This window comes from Ctenopharyngodon idella, chromosome 7 (assembly GCF_019924925.1).
Source record: "Ctenopharyngodon idella isolate HZGC_01 chromosome 7, HZGC01, whole genome shotgun sequence".
Taxonomy (NCBI): Eukaryota; Metazoa; Chordata; class Actinopteri; order Cypriniformes; family Xenocyprididae; genus Ctenopharyngodon; species Ctenopharyngodon idella.
This window is the reverse complement of record NC_067226.1, coordinates 40,148,103-40,171,371: the sequence shown is the minus strand read 5'-3', so window position 1 is coordinate 40,171,371 and position 23,269 is coordinate 40,148,103. Positions and strand designations below refer to the sequence as shown.

Here is a 23,269-nt window from a genome sequence, read left to right as displayed (position 1 = left end):
AAAGAAAGATAGAGGGAATGTTCTCTGTTGATTGTTCTATCTCAGTGCAGATGCTTCCTGTTGCACTGAAAATGGAACAGTTTGACAGCTTAACAAAAGGCGGAAGTTACTGTTTATGTATGTATTTCACAGAGAATAAATGAGAATGATGTGCGTTAATGTGTTAATATTACTTGTTTATTCACAGTATTGTTATTTTACTTCATTTTACACTGCATAATTTTTTATTGCATACAGGTATGCTACAAACGCTAAGGCAGTACAAATGTGCAGTTTTTTAGTGACCATATGTTCTTGACTCAGTTTTAAAGAACTCTTTATGCCAAAATGGTTCTAAGGAGTCTTAAACAATAGCATAAAACTTTCATGTTTAATGGTTATTTCAATATATTTCTATGAATAAAAAATGAATAAACAAACAAACAAACAAAATTAATTAAAACTAAATCTATAAAATTATGCCCCTCAAAGGTTCTATATATGAAATGTCTGAAAGAACCATATGGATCTATAGAAACTTTTCTGCTGTGAGTGCAAGAGAGCATTGTTATATTACTTTATTTACATATTGCACAGTTTCTCATTGCATGCAGCTATGCCACAAAAGTCAAGACAGTACAAATGTGCAGTTTTTTAGTGAAGTCATGCCATTAAACCACAGTAAACCTGAAACTAAAAGAGAGAGCGAGTCAGATGTGCTTTTACTGCTGCAGTGTGGTTACTGTACAATTCTTGTGAACTGAATAAGCAGACAGGAAGACTTGTTTTTCTCTCTCCTATATTCTCAGTCCATCTTTCAGCAGCAACACAATGGCAGCACTATCAAACCAGTTATGCAAATGACCAGAACTTTCTCTCTCACACTTTCACAAAACTCACAATGTGAAACACTCTCTGTGTGTGTGTGTGTGTGTGGTCCTGGTAACTACATTATGGGGACCAAATGTCCCCACAAAGATAGTAATACCAGAAATTTTTGACCTTGTGGGGACAATTTTTTTCCCCATGAGGAAAACAGCTTATAAATCATACTAAATTATGTTTTTTGAACATGTAAAATATGCAGAGAGGTTTCTGTGAGCATTGTGTTAAGGGGTTTAGGATTAAGGGAACAAATATACAGTTTGTAAAAATTATTATGTCTATGGAAAGTCCCCATAAAACATGGAAATTCAAAATGTGTGTGTTTTAGCAGCAACATTAGTAAATAACAGTAGAAATTAGTTGAAGACATCCCTAAAACATTCACAGTACATACTCTTAAACACATGGACTTCCTGTTTATCCGACTTGACAGTAGAATGGGTCATGCTGCGCTTCCTGTGTTTTTACAAAGTTAATGTCAGAGGCCCAGACTCACTACCAGAGCCAGGCTGTATACAGTCCTAAATGGTCAGATTATACATGCAGAGAGCAATATTTGCATGTCAGTGTTTCATGAATAGCACATACTGTTTAAATTGTTGTAAACTTTCTGTAGCAACATGTAGATTGGTACCGCATCAGTTATTTGCTAATACTGTGGTACGTCTGTGCATGGTGCATGGATGCAAACGTGTGTGCATATGTGCGTGAGTTTGCATAACTGCATCTTCATGTAGACCTCAACACTTCCTGAGTATAGTCTGGCAAAAGGTGATCCCCATAAACGCTCAAGAACAGAACACAAAATATGATGAACAACTCAAAGCACATATTTAAGATTCATACAGCAATCATATTTTCCTAATGAGGTTAACATAGTTTAACAACTAGGAATCCAACTAGTACTACTTTTTATTTGTAAACAGGAGGCAATAGGTGAGGTTCAAGTTTCAATAGAAATTACATTAAAGTATATTTTAATTTACCATAAATGCATTTGTATATAATGTACATTCAACAGTACACTTTAAAGGGGACAAATCATGAAAATCTTTTTTTGTTTAAATGCTATAGGTCCCTGGTGCATCTACCAACCCAGAAAATGTGAAAAAGAACAACCCAATAACTTTGTTTTGGTAAGCCTTTCTCTCCAATCATGTGAAAAAATGAGCCGTTCAGATTTCGCTCCCCTTGTGAAGTAGGAAGGGGATCTTATTATAATATTACCACCCCTTAATCTGTATGTTTTCACCCACGGCACTGTCATTTTTTTTTAGCAATCAACAACAGTGTACCAGTAACACTGGTCCTGGAGGGCAGCTGTCCTGCACAGTTTAGCTAAACACACTTAAATGTCTTTAGGATTACTAAATCTACGTGATGGAAGGTGAATTGGGTCGAAGCAAAACTCTGCAGGACAGCAGCACTCAAGAACAGCCATCCCTGAGCTTGTGATATGTCTCAGCTATGTAAACAATATCACTGTTCTGTTAACGACTATAATAGTAAACATGAGTCTCCATAAACTCCTGGCATCTGAGCCACTAAGGACGCAGTGGTGTAATTTTATTTATGAAGGGAATGTATCCAGATAAATTCATATACCAGTATGTGCAAGTCATTTTATACCAGACTGCTTTGCACACGAGGGTCAGTAAAACACAGGATTTGCACAGAAGTTGATTCTCAAAGATGGATTGATACCAACTGTTCATGATCCAATTTCATATATATGTTGTGATGTTTGCAAATTGTCTTTCTGAATGTGTTTCGTTAGCACGTTGCTAATGTACTGTTAAATGTGGCTAAAGTTACCATTGTTTCTTACTGTATTCACGGAGACCAGAGCCATGTCGTGATTTTCATTTTTAACCCGAAAATGCTTGCAGTCTGTATAATTCATAAAGGCATCTTCATTCTTATCGAGTCTCTCCAACAGTGTGTAGCTTTAGCCACATTAGCCGTGCAGCACGCTATCAAACTCAGTCAGAATCGAATGTTAGCAAACATCCACAAAATACATGCCATACCTACGTGATCTGATATGCTGCATCACAAACAGTTTGTTATGATCTATTTTGAGTTATATTTGCTGTGCGAGCTTCTCCTGTATTATTTATACTTCAGTCTATTGGAATTGCAAGCTTGTGGGCAGGGAGCACAAGCTCATTTGCATTTAAAGGTACACACACCAAATCAGCGCATTTTTTCTCCCACCCAAAAATAGGCAGTTAAAACATGGTATAATAAAAAATCCATGGGGTATTTTGAGCTGAAACTTCACAGACACATTCTGGGGACACTTGAGACTTATATTACATCTTGTAAAAAGGGGCATAATAGGTCACCTTTAAATAAATTTGAGAGAAAATAGAATCATGAAATTATGAAAGATTAAGTACTATTTATGCGTGTCAAAAAACACTTTAAAGTTCAGCTCAGTGCATTTAATATAATGATATGCAGTTAAGTGTCCGACATTATTCTACGTTCAGTTTGCACTTAAGTAAATTCTTTTAAAATACATTATTTCTGTAAGAAGTATTCTTTTTAAAAGTATGCTGAAGTGTATTTCTAAATATCTAGATATATCTAGATAAATAACAAAGTGCAGTATATGTGTGTATTGTGAAAATCTTCCATTCCTAACCAGTGAAAGTGACAGACCCCTGACTAGTGATGGGAAATCTGATTCTTTTCTGCGAACTGGTTCTTTCGGACAGTTCGTTTCAAAGAACCGGTATAAAATCCCACAATGATGTCACGTATACGCAATTCCAATAATGATTTGAAATGCAGATGTTTCACATGTCTAAAGCATATATGGTAAATAAACTAGTCTTAATCAACTCACCTTTTTACATACACTATGAGAAACCATAAAAAACCTTTCATTTCGCCCCTCATTGAAGTCAACTGTTTGTTTACGCATATGCTTATATCGGCAGCTCAACGGTCATGGACATGTCCGAGTCCAAACTGTTTCTTCAGTTCAGAGAACTGCTGAAACCATTAACTGGCTTTTGACTCGAGAGACAAATGCTATCAGTGTAATGTTGACTCGAAAACCTCTTCCATCGCATCACTGTTATATTTCTAATACCTTTTATTTGTTATCCTTTATGCTTTTCAGCAAAAGACATCAGAAACATACATTTTGCCCCCTTTATGAAACCCTTGGCAGACAGTTCTCAGCATGTTGGACATGCCCGAAAGACTGTTTTCAGTTCAGTGTACTTTTGGGCTAACTGGAGCGCTGAATTAGTTGGCAAAAACCAGCATCTTAAGATCATATACTCCTGGATATTGGCTCATTTCAGGATGGAGTGACTGTCTGACAAGTCTGAAAGTGAGTTTTGATTGAGTAATTTGTAGATCTGTGCTGACTTCAGCCATGAACTGTTTCAAGCAGTTCAGTCTGATTTGGTGAACTAAAAAAAGAAACAGTTCAAAAGAACGATTTGTTTGTGAACTGGCCATCACTACCCATGACAGAAGAGGATGAGGTTTCATTAGAAAACAGTTTGCAAGTGAAATGCCCCCACTAGAATCAAGTTGATTCAATCAAGTTGACACTGCCTTAACAAAAATAGTATAGCAAATGACCTGCACTGCTTTGAACCAATATATAAAGTGACCATGATATAATTCACAGACAACTTTCTCCTGTAAAACATGTCACCAATTTCACCAATCTTCTCGATGAGTCATTTCTTGCAAACCTCCTCTCTGCGTATCTTTTGTCTAAAAAAAGCTCTGCAGCATTCTTTTTTTTTTCTTTTTTTTTTTAAATCTTGAGCTTAATCCAGCTTTCATCTCCAATATGCTGTTGTTTTCTGTCTCTTACTGTAGTCTGACAGAGACAAATATGTGCATGTTTCTCACTAGCAGGTGTCCATTTATGTTACATATTTCAGCTTTCTTTCTTAATTCAGGCCCTTGTTTTTCCACTTCTAGGTCTGCAGAAATTCCACAACTATTCCTTCCTAATAACAACCATTCCTAATAGGTCTTTATTAGTGAACATTATCCTTTTCCACTGTCTCTGCATCTCTTTTTCTTTGCTTCTCGCTCTCTATGCTGTGGGATTGATTTTCCCCAGGTCAGTACGTTATTTATCTGCTCTATTTAGAGGTAATAACTCTTCAAACTGCCAGTGAGACTAATTTAGTTAGTTACCCATGTTTTTTTAACCCACGCTCATTGGAAAAATGTGCCTGTGGCAAACTTTTTGCAAACAGATATTATGTTGCTTCTTGCACAAGTGAAATGTCCGGTGAATTGGGCTAGAAGGTTAACGCTCTATCGCATTTAAAAATAGCATAGCACCTACACTAAACCCTATGCTAAACCTAACCGAGAGTGACATATATGAAGTTAAAAAGCATATGTGTGATAAAAAATGCTTTTGCTAAAGCAACCATGCTGTTTTAGCTGCTTCTACAAGTCTTTGAGCTAGTTCCGCCTTTTTGATGTGGGAATATTCTCTGGTTCATTTCTTCTGTTCAGTCCATCGAGGGCAGATGTCTGCGAGTAAAAACATGAACTCACTGGAGAGCTGCTTTATAGTAGAATTCTATATATTCTATGGCCTTGTCCACACTAATATGTTTTAGTTTGAAAATGCATCTTTTTCTCTCTTTTGGCCTTCCATTCACACTGAGATGGCAATTTTGTCAAGGAAAATGGACCTTTTTGAAAACACTCTCCAAAGTGGATAAATCTGAAAACGTTGTTTCCGCGTTGTAGTGTGGATGGTGAAAACAGAGGTATTTGAAAACAATGTTTAGTCATGTGACGCATATTGTACCAATAGATATCTAGAGTTATACCCGGTGTTGTTGTGCCTGCTATTTACATTAACAGTATTGCTCAAGATACAGTAAATGCTCCCTTGTAGAATCTTCGTATTACATTCCTGCAAAGATGGCAGAGAATTTACTCACATTTGCTGTTCTGCGTGGCAACCCTAGTGAAAAATAAATATACTAAAATATATTTGAAATACATTTATTTTATGCTAAATATACTACAAATGCATTCACATATGTATGTACTTAATATAAATACCCTGCAACTGTACTTTTAGTATACTAAATTGGTATACTTAAAGTCTGCTAAATTGGAACAAGTATTTTTGTGTTAAGTTCCAAGACATACTTAAGTATTTTTGATCGTGCTAAAGTGGAACTATTGCAAGTATACTTTAGGTACACTTTAAATATCTTGCATTCAAATTATACAGTGATCATACTATCCTTACTAATAGTGATATTAAACACATTTTAGGCTTACTATTAAGAAATATGCATTGTGCAATAAAGAAGAATTCCAAATAAAGTTTAATTAGAATATTTATGTCAGTAAATATATTAATGGGTTTGTAGTTAGTATGAAATTAATGTAGGCCTATTTTAGATACATTTTGGTAGGTATTTTTTACTAGGGCAGACTCTGCATCCATTGCCTCTGACTTGTTTTCTCACCGTCACACACCTAACTTGGAAACTCTTAAGAAAATCCAAAGTTACCAAAACTCATAATTATGAGTTGTTCTGATGTTCATGTGCATTTTAACTCATTCTTTCTGACATGACTTGAAAACACTGTATCTGCTTGACCCCCATTGGCCTGCCCCAACACCCTACCATTGGTTGAACCTGAAGTTGACACATACAGACCGCAATAATTGATCTATGTTTCGAACACACCATAAAGCCAATGCCATCACACTCACCAATAATCGGTTTTGCTGTACTTTTTCTAAACAACCGAACTCGCTAGAGTTCACACTATTGGGAATCTGTGTTGCAGATTTTGGCACATTTGTCAGAAGGAAACCTTTAAGAGTCTAGAAACTCATTGTAGCTAAAGACACAAGTCTCACTATGTATTTCAAATCTGAGAATGATGAAATTATTTTTAGATGCTATATAGAAAACGTGAGGTATGAACTGAAACATCTAGTTTGTTTCTGCTAAGAGGTGCTGTAAAGGCAGAATTTTCAAACCCAACTTTTGCCTACAGCTCAAATGTAACAATGAGCAATTTGCAAATAAAATGATTTAATTTATTAAATATTTAAGTACTACTTCAGTAATTTATTTTTGTTGAATCCTATGTTGACCTGTTATGATTAAATATGGTGAATGATTAAATATATTGAAATATGGACTGCAGCCCTTTGGGCTGTCCAAATATTATGAATTATTAATTGTATTATTAACTGATCCTGACCATTCATCAAAAATTACACAAAAAGTTAAAATGTCAAATAAATTCAGAAACGCTAACTGCATGAAAAGTAAATAATTTTAATTTATGCGTCACATTTAAATCCGCAGCGAAATGTGAGACCGCCAAATCATTTCATTCCGTTTTACGTCAGGAGCAGTTGTGGTGCATTAAGAGTTAAAGCGCGCAGAGACAATTGGCAGAGAAATGTTATGTATGGTGTTATTCCATCCGCATACACTGAAACACAAGCAGTACTGCGTGTTCACATTTTTCCACCAACGAACAGAACTGTCTGTGTTTTAGTGCGTGCACAAGAATAAAACTATTATGCCGGTTTATGCAATTGCTTCATGTTACAGATCATTTCAAGTTAATGACAGATCAAGTCAAGTAAAAGGGAAGCAAAACATTCTTGATATTTAATGTTAAGTCTGCTGGTTTTATTTCTTCAACAGCTTAAAGTTTAATGCACTTTCGTGTTATATAGCTACAGGCCGTTTCAGTTTATTTTCACGCACCACTTACTGTGCCGATATTGAGACATTTCTCAGCGATTCAGTCTTTTAATCCATATAATTTGTGCATATAATCTTTTTTCTTAGCCTATAGCTGTACTTGTAACAGTATAGAGAGAACACAGAGTAACCTGAGTTTTGCTTTGTCCATATCTGCATGGTGGCAAAACAGGTAAACCAAGTGCTCTTGTGCGACAGAGACCCGGGTTCGAATCCAGCCTGTACTGGTTTCTACATTCAATATACATATATATCTGTTACCATTGTCTCACTGATGTTCACTGGATAAGTAAGTTACTGGTAGACTGGGGGTGTCTGTAAAAGGCAAATGCTTAAGCTGTGACTTTATTTATAAAGATTACTTTATTGTAGCCTATTTGAAGCACACTATAATGATGCCATTGCAAAATTAGTTGTTCCAATTTAGCAGACTTTAAATATACCAATGTATAGCGTGCCACAAATACATTTAGTTATACTTAAGTACATACGAATAAATTGTGCTTAAGTATACAATTTTTTCACTAGGGAAAATATGACAATTGCATTTTAAACCCGATTATGAGCACAACCTAGACGCAACAAGCTCATTTGCATTTAAAGGTACACACACCAAATCAGCGCATTTTTTCTCCCACCCAAAAATAGGCAGTTAAAACATGGTATAATAAAAAATCCATGGGGTATTTTGAGCTGAAACTTGACAGACACATTCTGGGGACACCTGAGACTTATATTACATCTTTTAAAAAGGGGCATAATAGGTCACCTTTAAGTAAATTCAACAGTGAGTGATGCAATATTATACTAATAAAATGATCATGCCAGAAGAATAGTGTGAGAACTTTATTATATCTACTCTCTCTGCATCATCTCGTGAGCTTTTAGTATGTAATGTATGCATGATTTACGCATGCGCAGTCAGGTGATTTAAGCGTTTTCAGATATTTCAGTGTGGATGAGCAACTTTTGGAAAACGCTTGAAGACGCTAGTGTGGATGAGGAGCGTTTTTAAATGAAAACTCTGTTTTCAAATGTCTCCAGATTAATGTAGACGTTTCCTATAAAGTACTATACAAATAAACATGACTTGACTTGAATTGCAAACAAGTCCACATTGCTATGATCAGATGCTTTCGTAACTTCTGTTTTCAGTGTTATTTTTGTTATTTTGTTATTGAGAGGAAAACACATAGCACATATTTACATATTCATCTAAACACTGCTCTCATCACGGTGGGCGCCGTCAGGATGTCCACTAACAGTATACCACTGGTCATGTGTTTCAAATTTCTTTTTAACCCTAAGCAAAGAATGAAAAAGAACTTCACAGCAAGTATACTGGGGCCTTTAGTTTACAAATCATGCGCTATGGTAAAAGCATTCTGAGGATATAATAACATAGTATTGTGTAAGGAACCGCATGAAAATAAGTCTTTATTAATCAGTAATCTGCCCCAGTAATCATAATTGGTGTGAAAAGGAATAAAAATGGTTGGTGTTTACTACCACTAGGGTTCCAGCTGGAAACTTTTTACAAAAATGTAGGTAGAGGTGCGTTTTTCAAATGAGCCTATGTTGGATTATTCAGTAGACAGGTCTAAATAATGTCTTCCCCAGTGATCAGGCAGTAGTAGATCCTGCCATTATAACAGTGACCAATGTCCTACCGCAAAACTCTACCCCAAAAAAACATCCATTACAATGCAAAAGGTTAGGGAAACCATCCGACCAGTCTGCCTATAGTCTCAGTACTCATGGGAAAGGTCAGTGATGCCTCATTTGATGGTAATGTCATGAGAAGTCATGTACATTTTTTTTTAATCTATAAGCTTTTCTGACCGTTGTATGTGTTTGTTGCCTCAGTCTTTATTGTTCCTGACAGGGAAAACATTGTATGGTACGGTTAGTTCAACCAAAAATGAAAATTCTGTCATCATTTACTGACCCTCATGTCATTTCTTTCTTCTACTGAAAGAAAAAGATGTTTGGACCCCATTGACTTTCATAGCAAGAAAGAAGATGTTACATAGAAGAAAGAAATGCATGCAGGTTTAGACATGAAGGTAAGAACGAGGACATGAATGTTCATTTTAGGGTGAATCATTCCTGTAAGATCAAAACAGCTTAGAGAAGCTTTCTTAACCAATTTCTCAGCATTGCACCACACTGGGTGTTAAGAAGAGTCGAGCTAACGGAAAATACAAAATACACAAATAGAAGTATGAGTATGTAACTAAAAAATAACCTCATGGCGTGAAAGGAGCTTCTCTCTCTCTCTCTCTCTCTGATGTAGAAGCGTCTCTGTCAGACCCTGTGCTTATATGCCTGGTTTTGCATAATGCGTAATAACAGAAATGAGTTCAAACCCCCCAAACAACGCAGTGCGCTGCGCGCGCGCACAGACGTCCAATCAGACTAACAGTGCCCACTCACCTTGATGATCGGCTGATTCAGGTCTGGATCAGCACATCTGTCCACATCAGTCGGGTCTTTGAAAGTTTGGAGATCCGTTCAGTAAATGATCATATATTTAAATATTGTCACGGTTTGATGAACACAAAGAGCGTCCTATGCGCACTGATCTTCATCGCTCTGTGCTACAAGTGTCTTCCTATTCGATTCCCCAAGGTTGGAGATTTACAAGGAGCGCGCACACGAACGCGGAGAGTCAACCTCTGAATGGGTGTGTGTGTGCCGCGCGTGTGTGAAGCAATCTCTCCCTGATTCTGGAGCTGAAGGCGTGTAAAGGCGGTCCATTAGTCGCACTATAAACGAGCACTGCATAAAGGCGGCGTCCCACTAGTAGACATCGATTTTGATCGAGGTGTCTCACCTGTTGACTGTTTTTGATGAAATCTCGCCCTCTCCTGTCAGAGGTCTTTCACACACGCCGATTAAGAATGACAGAGGGGTGATCAACTTTTCTCCACAGCTAACGTTCCCATTAAGTTATAAAAATGTTATTTCTGAATGTTCTCTGAATGTTCAAAATGTCCAAAAAAACGTTTTTCTCCCCTTGGTTATGCGAAAGTTAAGGAAACATTCAATTTTAAACATTATGGGAATGTTACAGTACTTTTGAATGTTATCTGAACATTCTGAAACAGGTTGTACACTGTAAAAAAACAATTGCCAGGAATTTACAGGATTAAAGAGTATTTTATTTTACAATAAAATAATGTAGTCAGAAATTTACAGTGAAATTAATGCATTCTGGGTCATTTTCTTACAAAATTTTCTGAATCAACAGCAAAACTCTTGTTTTACTGTGTATTTACATAATAAAGTTGTCTTTAACCATGCCACTGTAAAAAATTATATTGTTTACCACTGTAATTGTTTTGAAGTCACCGTAGGGGTGATTAGTGTTCTGTTTGTTTCAGATCTTAGACTTTACATATTCAAATTCAAATTTCTGTTCCAGTCAAGTCAGAAGTGTGACAAATGAAAATATTTGTTAAAATAATGACAAGCTAGAATATAAAATAAGCTAACTAATTTTGTTTTAGCATTATTTTAACATGAAGATTTACCAATATCTTATTTTAAATTCATAACTGTTTGTGGATGGATATTTCACAATAGTGAAACATCTGCTGAGATACATCTTTGAAAGTTGCGACATCATCTTGCAACACTTGCAAACACTTTTTTCTTCTTTCATCACATAATGATGCACAGACATCAATACTCGACATACAAAACACAACAATGGTGACACTCAACAAATAATAATGATAAAAAAGATAAACTAAATAAACCAACAACTCAAACTGCTAAGAGCAAACCAAAAATAATTTAGGCAGCACAAATAAAACCAACAAGTATCAAAGAACTCTACAGCATAATCTATTCATGCTGCATTGCATGCTGGGTACCTTCATAGTACTTATGTACTGTAGAAATACAATATGATACTGTTTCTTTACAGTAATTTTTGTTTTCCAATGCTGTAAACTCACAGCAAATCCAAGATTTTTTTACAGTACAATTGTAAAAACTTGACTGAAATTGGCAGTAAAGTACTGTAGATTTTACAATAAATTTCTGAGAATGCAGTTGGATACAAGAGAAGTCAAATTGTGGAATTACTGTGAAAGTAATGCAATTATTAACCTAGAATATACTGTAATTTACACTAATATTTTTAACAGTGTTAAAAACCTTCAGGCAAACATCCAACTATGTTCAGGTAAAAATGTTTCATGAATGATGTAGCCTATAAATAATGTTTTAGCTCTAACTTCTTGAGAACATTATTAAAGCCAGATAACTTTAAACAAATGTTTTATTAACGTCACTGGAAGAACGTTTGTTCATAACCTTGAGAGAACCTTAGCATGTTAGCTAAAGTTCTGGGAATGTTACATGTTAGCTGGGTTTCTTTTGCCATTTCGCATGAAGCTCGCAGAAACTATTTGGCTGAATTATGATGCTATGATGCAGGTTACCAGAAATTCACCATAAAAAAATACAATGTTTCCAGTATTACAAGATGGCATATCAGTGCTTGTATATTTTACAACTGTTTACAACACATATTTAAGTGGTGTAATTGTTTTTATTTTTATTTTTTATCTTAAAATGTATATATAACCGCTATAATAATATGTGATTCAACAGAAAGCCACATAATGAATCATAGTTCATCATAAGTAGCCTGTCCATAAAACATGGCCAATATTGCTTAAAGCCTGTCCAAATATAAAATATATATGATTTGTGATGTAGGGACTTCTGGAAATGTCCTTTTACTATTTTTCGCTGTAAATGATATGGTAATTCATAGTTCCCTTTCAAAAGGGAACTCGTGCTGCGTCCCCTAGGGGTCGCTATGTGGAATGCCTCTGGCATGCCAGGTGTCTGAAGCGTGAGTCTAAACAGCAGCAGCCTATGACGTTGTAGCAAATTAACTCAAAATAAATATGATTATTAATCATAACTAGTTATAATTAATTATAAATATTTATAATGTAATAAAATTAATATTACAATCAATTAACCTGTTTGGCCAATGAACACTCAGTGTTGTTTATTAATTCTAAGAAATATTCATTTCCAGGTTACGGGAAATAACAATCTTATGTACAGTACTAGCATGTAGTCAGGATTGGCATAATTAGGGACTCCTGAGCATGAGTTATTATAAGCATGAAACACGGACAACTTTACGTGTGACATGAACAAGACTTTATTAACTAGACTAAACACTTAAACTACTATAATATTCACACACATACATGCATAGTTTACCAAGGGAAAGAGAGAGCCGAAGCAAAATACAGGAAGACAAGAAGTTCCAGTATTGTTTGAAATTCAGCAGATAAACAGCCTTGAGCAAACCATCAGTTTAGTCCTAACACCCTTCTTTAAAAGGGGTAAGGATACTTAATGTATCAAATAATGAGACTAAGTTTGACACTTGCATGTCTCGCCCATTTGAATTAAAACTGTCCTGATGTAATTTGTGGAGGCTCCCATTGATATTCGCTGATATTGTCTTGATGAAAGAGAACCAGTTGGATTCAGAGGATCTTTGGTGAATGGAAGGTCTAGGCCGAAGCCTGGCACAAGCTTGGGGTTCCTTAGAAGCTTCTAGCTTCTTAGCATCATCTTCACATCAGCATTTCTCAGTAAAAGAGAAGAAGAGAGACTGTGATCTTGTGATCAGTGATTTTAAAGGGTGAAGATGTCACACCCTCTTGAGGTGTCTGAGCCAATAAGGAGTTGTCCCCTCGGATGGAACTTTACGAGTCTTTGTGCCTTTGGCAGGATATTAGCATAAGACACTGGATTGGATGAATGAGAGATGAACCTTCTAGATTCTTATAATACTAATGTGTCACAGAGTTAGCAACATGTAACATTAATTAACAAATAGGAAACGGAAGTTGGAGTCCATCGATACCAAACATGCTACCCATGTGATTTTAGTTAACCATAAATTTTCAACTCCGAAACATTAATACCAAAATAGTTCAAAAGATAGAATTAATACATAATAAACCCTATAAAAGGAGAGTCATGAGATGGGAAAATTGGATACATGTTTATACATTTCTCAAGTGGTTATATATAGAATATATAGGATTAAGAGGGTTTATTTGTCCTTCTCAGAAAGAATGAAGTCAGAGTCACTAGTCTCTGCAAAATTCTTTCTGATCGTAAAAGTTCTTATCAGTTTTCCTGTGTCCTGTAACAGGACACCTAGTTCTGCTTGTGTGTTAGCTACGTTTGGGATGCTAGTTGCAGTTTTAGGGGGATGGGTTCACAGAACTTTGAGAGAGTGAGTTTCTGGATAATTCATTAAATATAATGAATAATTGTGTGTCTGATTGGTCCAGACGCTACAACGTCATCACTGGTGCGGCCGTGTGTATAAAAGGGCACCTGTGAATAACGTCATCCTCTTTCTTGTCTTCAGGATACCAGTTTGTTTGAACGTGTGTTTATTCAAAATAAAATCTAGTACTATGGCAAGCACTAGCATTAAGGAGTTTAAACAGTTAAACAGTGTGTTCCTCCGTGTCAGCGTTATCTGACACCAGATGACACACACGATATGTGCATGGCTGAGGAGCATGCACGCTTCCCTCGAGGCGGTTGAGGAGCTGTGTCACACAACAGATTTGGCTCTCGGTGCCACTAAACATACTGCTGCTGCGATTAGTCAATCTATGGCGGCCATGGTGGCTATAGAGAGATATTTCTGGGTGAACCTGGCCAACATCAGGGAAGAAAGACAAAAAAATTCTCCTCGACGTGCCGGTTTCGCCATCCGTGCTTTTCGGCACATCCGTTGAGACGGTGGTTAGCAAGTTTAGAGAGGCGAAGGCACGCTCCGCTGCTTTTAAAACTTTCATACCGTGCCAGTCCGGGTCCACGCCTCAGTCTGCGAGGGGGGCTGGCCTGTACCAGTCTCAGGACCGGAGACAGGTCCAGAAGGCCAGCACTGCCACTTGCGCTCCCCCTCCCTTGAGGGGTAGAGCGCAGAGGAGGCGTGAGGCCAGAGGGAGAAGAAAAGAAGAACTCGGTCAGCATTTTAAGGTCCCGGAGGACAAATAACATCTGCCTCCTTCCGTCCCTCTCCCTCCTTCCCACGATTTTTCCATCTGGCCCTGAAGCTGGACCTATGATGTTTTTGGCAGTTTGTTTTACTTTTACATCTGCCTTTCTGATGATTCGGCATTAGTGGTTAGTTGTGAAATAGCTGTCTGACCCCTGATAGTCTACTGAGCAGTAGGCTCTCTGTGAGCCTCCTTAGTGACTATATTATTTTAAGTGATCAATGTTTTAAGGCCTCCGTCTGCAGAGCTCCATCTGCTGGTGATGCTAAGTTGTTAAGCTTTTTTATCCCTTTTTTAGGAAGCACTTTTTGCTTGTAAAAAAAAAAAAAAAAAAAAATGCTTTTTTTCAAGCAGTGTTGTCAAGTTGTTAGGCTCTTTTTTGAGCCTCCTTGGGTACTGCTTTTATAGAATCTGCTATCAACATCTGTTCCAACTTTATCTACTCTGCTACTGATGCTCATGTTTTGCTTTTAGATACGTAGAAATGCTAGTAGAAAACTTTTCTTAATTGTGTTGTGTAAGGTTTCATCAGGAAGATTTTTTTTCTTTATTTAGTTTATTATTATTATCATTACTACTACTATTGCTACTGCTACAACTATTAATTTTTATTATGCGTTGAGATTGCTTGTGCCTAAACGTTTTTACAAAAAAAGAATATTGACAAATATCTAGCAATTCACAAGTACATTATTTTCACTAAAAGTAAACAAGATTATTCATATTGTTTCGTTTTTAAACCTTTGAGCGGTACGGTCCCACATATGGGATTTTTATTTCTGTGCCCCTGGGCGTACGGTCCCACATATGGAATTTTAGAACTTTCAGCGACGTCACATAACTGCCAGATTCAAACTGTGCTTTCGCGCTTTGGCTGCGAGACGGACTCGCTCAGCTCTTGTCATATATTACAGCTATGCTATTAAGGTTTCAGACATTTAAATACGCATAAGCACCAGTAAAACGATACAATTAGAGTTTATAAAATACACACTGATGTCAGACATCAGTGGAAGCAGCAATAACAATCCATTCAAATATAATTTGCCGATATTTATTTATATCAGAAACACATAATGGGCCTAAGTAACTATAAAGTTTACTCTATTATTCTTCCAGTTCACCAGCCACTTACTTGCATGTATTTAGGGAGAAACTGATGAATTCACGTGCTGTAAATCCGACTGACAGGACTCTGCGAACTGCGGGGCAAACTAAGATGGCGGCGCCCATCTCGCGTTATAGATCAAGATAAAGATCATTTATAAAGGTTTTTAAATGACAAAACACGCTCACTTACACATATTTGAGGATCGGAATATCAGAAAATTGATGACATGGTAAGCAAGTTTGTGAATATTTTAAATAAAAAAGGAAAAACAAAATAATAGAGATCCATCTGTCATACAGTGTTATTGTGGCTGCGTTCAACGTATGTGACACGCATGACGCGTCGCCATGGAAACAATAATGGCAAACGTTTTAAAATAACGGTCGCCTTAAAAAAACTTACTCTGGGGGGTCAGTTAGAATATTTTAAACTCACGCTTGAAAGGGTTAAGCATGAAATAAACAAATCCTTCAAATTGCTTTAAATGTTTTCTATATCTGGTCTTGGTACGCAACGCAATGCACTGAATCTCCAGAAGTCTCTCTCGCGCAATGATGTCAGTGATCACACGGAAAAACCGTTACAAAAAAACTTACAAGCAGAAGCAGCGGGACTGAGCGGAACGACACAAAAATCTGAGGTAAGTAGGGCTGGTCTAAGGTCTTGTCTCTTGGTCTCCTAGGTATTCATACTGTACTGCCCATATAGATTATAAGAAACCTTTATCAAAGTAATTGTGTCTCACTGTGTAAAATATGGTTTTTTAAACGGCAGACACACACAGCTGTTAAACCTGCTAACTAATGCAAGAAGGACCTGTTGGATCTTGCCTCTTATTTCAGAGAGACCTGGCCCATCGTGTCTTGAAGTATGCCTACAGTGTTGCCAAATTAGCAATTTTGTTGCTAGACTTAGCAACAACCCTAGGGGGATGGGACAACCCTAGCAACTCTTTTTTTTTTCTTTTCAAAAAGCACCTAGCAACAAATTTAGCTATTTTTAAAATGCATTTGGCAACTTTTAGCAACTTTTGAAAAGTAACTCAAACTATAAAAAAGAAACATATTTTCATCTAAATTACACAAAAAGAGGAAACCATTGAACAGCTAGCCAGCCAAGCAGCACATCAGCCAGGAGAGAGCTGAAGAAAGATGCCGTACACACATTATATGTGAATTAAGCTGATAGTTGCAATTGTTCAATAATAATCATTCATTTATGATACAGCATGTTATTAGCTTGTACCTATAATTGGTTCACACTGTAATAAAAAATAAAAATAAAATAGAAAATCAGAAAAGGTACTGGTAATTTTCTGCCAGGAAATTATCTGTTAAGTTGTAATCCCGTACCCTAAAACACAAAATGCAATGCGTCATTTAAAACACAGGTAAAACACCTGAGAAAAACCAATACAGGTAATTCCTTCATATTAACACAATTGTCACAGATGGTGTTGCTGCCCATGCTCCATGGCCCAGGCCCGCCCATGCTCCATGGCCCAGGCCCGCCCATGCCCTATGACCCAGGCCCGTCTCTGCCATGCCCTGTTCCATGTCCTGTTCCCCTGCACGGGTGTTGGGTGTTGGGTTTTGTGTTGTTTGGGTGTCTGGAGCTGCCCATAGAGGGGGGAATATGTCACAGATGGTGTTGGGTTTTGTGTTCATGTTCATGTCTTTATTTTGCAGTTTAGTCATGTTTCATGTTCCTGTTTGTCATTGCTTTGGTTCCATGTTTGCCATGTGCTCCCTTATTTCATGTGATTCCCCTGTTTGTATCATGTGATCCTGCCATGTGTTCCCATGTTGTCATGTGTCCTATGTTGTCATTGGTTGATTGTGCACAGGTGTGTCTTGTCTAGTCATTAGCCTTGTGTATTTAAACCCTCGTGTTTGCCATGTGTCTTTGTCATGCATTGTACCAATGGTTGGTGAGTTCCATGTGTCTTGTTAAACCATGTCAAGTCAAGTCAAGTCAAGTCAAGTCAAGCCTTTGTGTCTTTTGTTCATGTTTGGATTCATTTAAATAAACTGCACTTGGGTTCTTAAAGACTTGCCTCCAGTGGATTATGTTACAGAAATACATTGCGCCCTATTTTTACAGAATTTCCTTGTTCTTGTAGCACACTAACTACCGATAAACTGCTTAAAACTATAATTGTTCAAAATGTGTAGTTTTACTAGTTAATAAAAAAATACATAATGTAATTGTTCAAAAACGTGTAACTGTTCAATAATTCAATGAAAATATCTGTTGTGTACAAATAAGATATGTTTATATTATTTTTTTATATACAAATCTAAATTAACATATTTCAAATCATATTCATATTTTCATATTTTTTATGTGTATTCTACGCAATAACACAGTTGTTTACATCACGCAATGACATCCTAACATCATTTAGCAACTTTTAGCAACAAATCGACCCGCCTTTAGAAACTTAGAAAAATTAGTTGGCAACACTGTATGCCTAGCGGTAAAAAGATAAACTGTTGCGGTGTTTAATTTTTTTGAAGGATCTACTGTAGATCATTGTCTTACACTGAGAATCCCCAACCCCCAAATATGCCATATGCTTCTGTTTTATAACTGAGCATTTAGCCAGGTAACTTGAAGACTTCAAGAAAAAAAGTTACAAAAAATATTTATAATTTTATCTGTTCAAAATGCATTCATCGAAAACCCATAACCCTTTAAAAACAGAGGTAATTTAAAGGGGACCTATTATGCAAAATTCACTTTTATAAGGTGTTTAAACACAGATGTGTGTCCACAATGTGTGAAAACAACCAGCCGATAATGGTAAAAATCCACCCACTCCTTTTTTTATAATCCCCATAAATCATAAACAGCCTCTCCAAATGGGCTGTTCCAGATTTCAGATTTCTACTCTTTCTTATGTAAGAGTAGGGAAGCCCCGCCCATGACTGGTGGTAATGATCTGCCCTGTTAGCATAGCCGCCCTGAGAGAGCCTGCAACAGTCCGCCATTTCTGTTTATTCGCTGTAGCAGCTGGAGATACAATGCACCCGGAAAGTATTCACAGCGCTTCACTTTTTCAACATTTTGTTATGTTACAGCCTTATTCCAAAAGGGATTAAATTCATTTTTTTCCTCAAAACTCTACAAACAATACCCCATAATGACAACATGAAAGAAGTTTGTTTGAAATCTTTGCAATTTAATCCTTTGGCTGTAACATACCAAAATGTGGAAAACTGTGAATACTTTCCGGATGCACTGTATACAATGTCTGCGCCAAAAACATTACAAATGTTCTGTTATTGGATGTACCAACGAACATACCAGTCTCCATAGACTCTCTGCATCTGAGTCACTGAGGAAACTGAGGTTAAATTTCAGTTATGAAGGACTGTGCCGAAGAAAGTCGGTAAAGTGTTAAATTTTTTTAACAAATTTAAGATCATCATGTTTGCAGCGAACAATATATTTCAGGAGTAATAGTAATAATAGTATCTAGGTCTGAATTGAAATATATATTGTACGTTTTAATGGATCACGCTACAAACATAACGATCTTATAATACATGATGCATTGTTGTGTCCGTTATCGCATAATTCCCACTTTTGGACACTTTTGCTTTAACCCTTAAATGCATACCTCGGGTCTTTAGTGACCCGGGACGTCATTCACTACCCTCCTCCTCATTCATTTTTTAAAGTTAGACTTCAACCTTCTTGGTATTCCTCAATCAATTCATTATAAAGAATATAACATATAACATAACAAAAAATCATAAAACTATAAAAGAATGCCTATTTTTGAATTCATTTTTTGTAAAAATTGTATATGGTCGCTAACGACCCGAGGTGTGTATAAGTGTACGTATATTTTTTCTGCACAACAATAATCGTATCTTAGATGACGGAATAAGTGCAATTCACCTTTATTCCACAAGGTGGCAATGTCTGATACACAAGTGACGACTCATTCAGACAGAAAACGAAATAATAAGAAAAACATGAAATGGCTCAGTGATTTACTGCAGAGCAAGTACTAAACGCAATCATATATGACTGTCACTGTCACTAGATGGATCTGGTGAAGCTGTTAGCGATCGAAATATTGATTTTGAAGATGTTGAAAATTATATAGTTCTGAGAATATGTTTGAGATTGCGAATGGGCTCATATTCGTGACCTCAAACATAAAACTAGCCTATTATTAGGGACGAAGGAACTTTTTCGGTGCCATGCTGCCAGGGGACCACAGACGCAGAATTCAGCACGTGTGCCATGTAGGAAGCTCGACACAGCGGTTTCTGGCCCCCGGGTTTTAGCGCTTACAGCTTCGTCAGTTGCTTTGGGTTAAAAGAAGACAGCGGGCGTTGTGTGAAAGCTTATATCTGCCCCAGTTCTAATGTGGTTCTAATGTGGATTTTGGTCATATAAGCAGGGCACCAGTAACTTGTAACCTATCAAGCTCTCTGGCATGAGGTCAATCGATTTGGCATACGCCTACACGTGCTGGCGTTTTCGTATGTTCAGGTCCGGTTGGAGGTTGGGTCCTCCAACTCTTTGCTGTATGGCTCACTTTTGCCTTTGGAAATTTGAAGGAGTTTGCCTTCGCTCTCTCACTCGACAGACCCAAACGGAACTTTAAATCCTGGTTTTGGTTGTGCATATTATTGGCCTGCTCTACTGGGTCAAAGTAAACTCTAAGCCTAGGCTTAACCCTGACTTTGCCCGCACAAGGTTTTCCTCTGCGAAATGTGAGGCTCCACTCCACGCAGGTAATTTAGGCAATGATAAAAACTGTGACCAGTCCGCAGTCATACTCTACATCTGCCCGGCTAGCTCAGTCGGTAGAGCATGAGACTCTTAATCTCAGGGTCGTGGGTTCGAGCCCCACGTTGGGCGTATCTATTGCCTCTATCTTTCTTCCCAACAGCTTCTTGGGTTCCAGCGTGTAAAACAGCGCAATACGCGCAATCGGTTAGCGCGTTCGGCTGTTAACCGAAAGGTTGGTGGTTCAAGCCCACCCAGGGACGAAATAGCTTTTTTTGGTCCCATGCCACCAGGAAACCACAAATGCAGAATTCAGCACATGTGCCATGTAGAAAGCTCGACACGGCGGTTTCTGGCCCCTGGGTTTTAGCGCTTACAGCTTTGTCAGTTGCTTTGGGTTAAAAGAAGACAGTGGGCGTTGTGTGAAAGCTTATATCTGCCCCAGTTTGCTGTGACGTGTGCATGGAATGTTCATGTTTTGTGGCGGAGGCCTGTTTTCCAGAGAGGTCCTGCTCAAAACTCCTTTTAAAACAGCATCGAGCACTTGTAATAACTTCCGGCTGTGTTTTAATATGGATTTTGGTCATATAAGGAGGGCACCAGTAACTTGTAACCTATCAAGCTCTCTGGCATGAGGTCAATCGATTTGGCATACGCCTACACGTGCTGGCGTTTTCGTATGTTCAGGTCCGGTTGGAGGTTGGGTCCTCCAACTCTTTGCTGTATGGCTCACTTTTGCCTTTGGAAATTTGAAGGAGTTTGCCTTCGCTCTCTCACTCGACAGACCCAAACGGAACTTTAAATCCTGGTTTTGGTTGTGCATATTATTGGCCTGCTCTACTGGGTCAAATTGTATCCCCCGGCAACAGATATGGCTGAAACAAACAAAGTAAACTCTAAGCCTAGGCTTAACCCTGACTTTGCCTGCACAAGGTTTTCCTCTGCGAAATGTGAGGCTCCGCTCCACGCAGGTAATTTAGACAATGATAAAAACTGCAACCAGCCCGAAGACAAGCTCCACACCTGCCCGGCTAGCTCAGTCGGTAGAGCATGAGACTCAGGGTCTCTCAGGGTCGTGGGTTCGAGCCCCACGTTGGGCGTATCTATTGCAAATTCTGGGGACACCAGAGACTTATTATATCTTGTGAAAAGAGGCATAATAGGTCCCCTTGAAAAAGAGTGCTGTGTGGTGGCTGACTTACGTATAACGTACCAAAAAAAAAAAAAGAAACAGATTGTAGGTTTTCTGTCCAAATGTACAATAAGTTAAGGTACGTTTTGCTGTTGTTTTGGTGTTGTATTTAAAAAAAAAAATACTTAAAGTTCTTAAAAATGAAATAATACGATGTACTTTCTGTCATGATTAATGACACTTCACTGCCATTATTTTATAGTAATGTGTTTTATCGATTGTTTCCTACTATTTAAATCAGGCCTACCAGGTACCTACTGACAACTACTCAGAGTGTGTAGCTAACTGTTAAATAGTTATACATTACAAGAAGTCTAAACACTTTAAGTGAGATTACACTTTGACCTTTTTTATTTGCCAGAATGGACCCGACACAATACGAGACAATATTAAACTACAAAAGTAGTGGAAAATACCCAGAGAAATTACTGAAAGCTGAAAAGTATGTAATTCGACGATGTGCTCATCACTATGTCGTCCAGGCAAGACACTGTACTGTACACTTATTTATAGTTTGCATATATCCGACCGACAGTATGTCAAGTCATTATTGTATAGTTATTTTGTACTTATTTGCAATGAAAGGGTTTACATTTTACAAAATGAAGTATTTAATTTTCTTCTGTTATTACATCTTTTAATAAGAATAAGAATTTTGTCCTCTTTCTATTTGTTCTTCTATGCACTGAAAGTTCTAGGGCTTTGTTAATGTTCCCATGTTTAAAGTTGCCACAGTCATCGCATGCTTTGCTTTAATTGTACTATTTAGTTTTTTAGTATATTCTTATTTATCTATTTAACTTTTTTAGAATTTGAAAAATAATAAAGATTTTGTTCGATAAGTGTGATCTCTGATTGTAGTCCTTGAAAAAGTAGTAACCAAAAAAGTAGTGCTTAAAAAGTCTTTGAAATTTTAATTTTACAGTATCTGTACAAACCCTGCAAATAATACCTACCCAGTGGTGGCCCTATGGAGGCCTGAACATTAATAAAGGAAAGGCAAACAAATTAGACAGAGAAAGAAACGGATGACTGGAAATGTACAATAAACAACTATATGCTAAGCGGACCTGATAAGATGGACAATGAGTGTTCATACATGGTAGGCATAAGTGTGGCTCATAGTACTTTAATAAAGCAGTGTTTTACTTCAGTGTGTATAGCCGGCGTTGTACTCTCCCAGGTTCAGAAAGCTGTCCTCTGTAAAATGCGCCGTACACAAGCTAACTTGCATTACTACAAGTGGACATTACGTTTATATTTTACATTGCTTGTTAAACTGAGGTGACAGTCTTTTTTAATAAACCTTAAGCAATGATCTGTCTATCCCTTTTTTATTATAGCCTAATTTTTATTTTAAATAATAAATTTCAAAGCTAGAATAACAGCAAAAATGCTAAAATAATAATAATAATAATAATAATAATAATAAACATACAATAAGTACAGTAAATAATACTTAAAGGAAAATTAAAAGGAACTATCTATCTCTGAATATTTATCAGCCACCAGATGGCGCTGTTGTCAA

At 37.2% G+C, this 23,269-nt stretch overlaps 1 protein-coding gene and 2 non-coding genes across 5 annotated transcripts in view; 2 read left to right on the top strand and 1 right to left on the bottom strand.

The window, feature by feature from the left end:
• Nucleotides 1-10,418, bottom strand: part of LOC127515925 (RAS guanyl-releasing protein 2) — a 46,889-nt gene extending 36,471 nt beyond the window's left edge. For 2 of the 3 annotated variants that reach the window (XM_051900098.1, XM_051900099.1), the window contains exon 1: nt 10,053-10,417. The gene's annotated coding sequence lies outside the window, so the exon portion shown is untranslated. Of the gene's footprint in view, nt 1-10,052 lie in introns of all 3 variants that reach the window. The other variant, XM_051900100.1, reaches the window with a different exon arrangement.
• Nucleotides 10,419-20,608: 10,190 nt separating this feature from the next.
• Nucleotides 20,609-20,681, top strand: trnak-cuu (transfer RNA lysine (anticodon CUU)). The gene has a single exon. It is a non-coding gene; the product is annotated as a tRNA-Lys (tRNA).
• An 893-nt stretch (nt 20,682-21,574) lies between these two features.
• trnal-cag (transfer RNA leucine (anticodon CAG)) lies at nt 21,575-21,649 on the top strand. Its single transcript has one exon. It is a non-coding gene; the product is annotated as a tRNA-Leu (tRNA).
• Nucleotides 21,650-23,269: the final 1,620 nt, after the last annotated feature.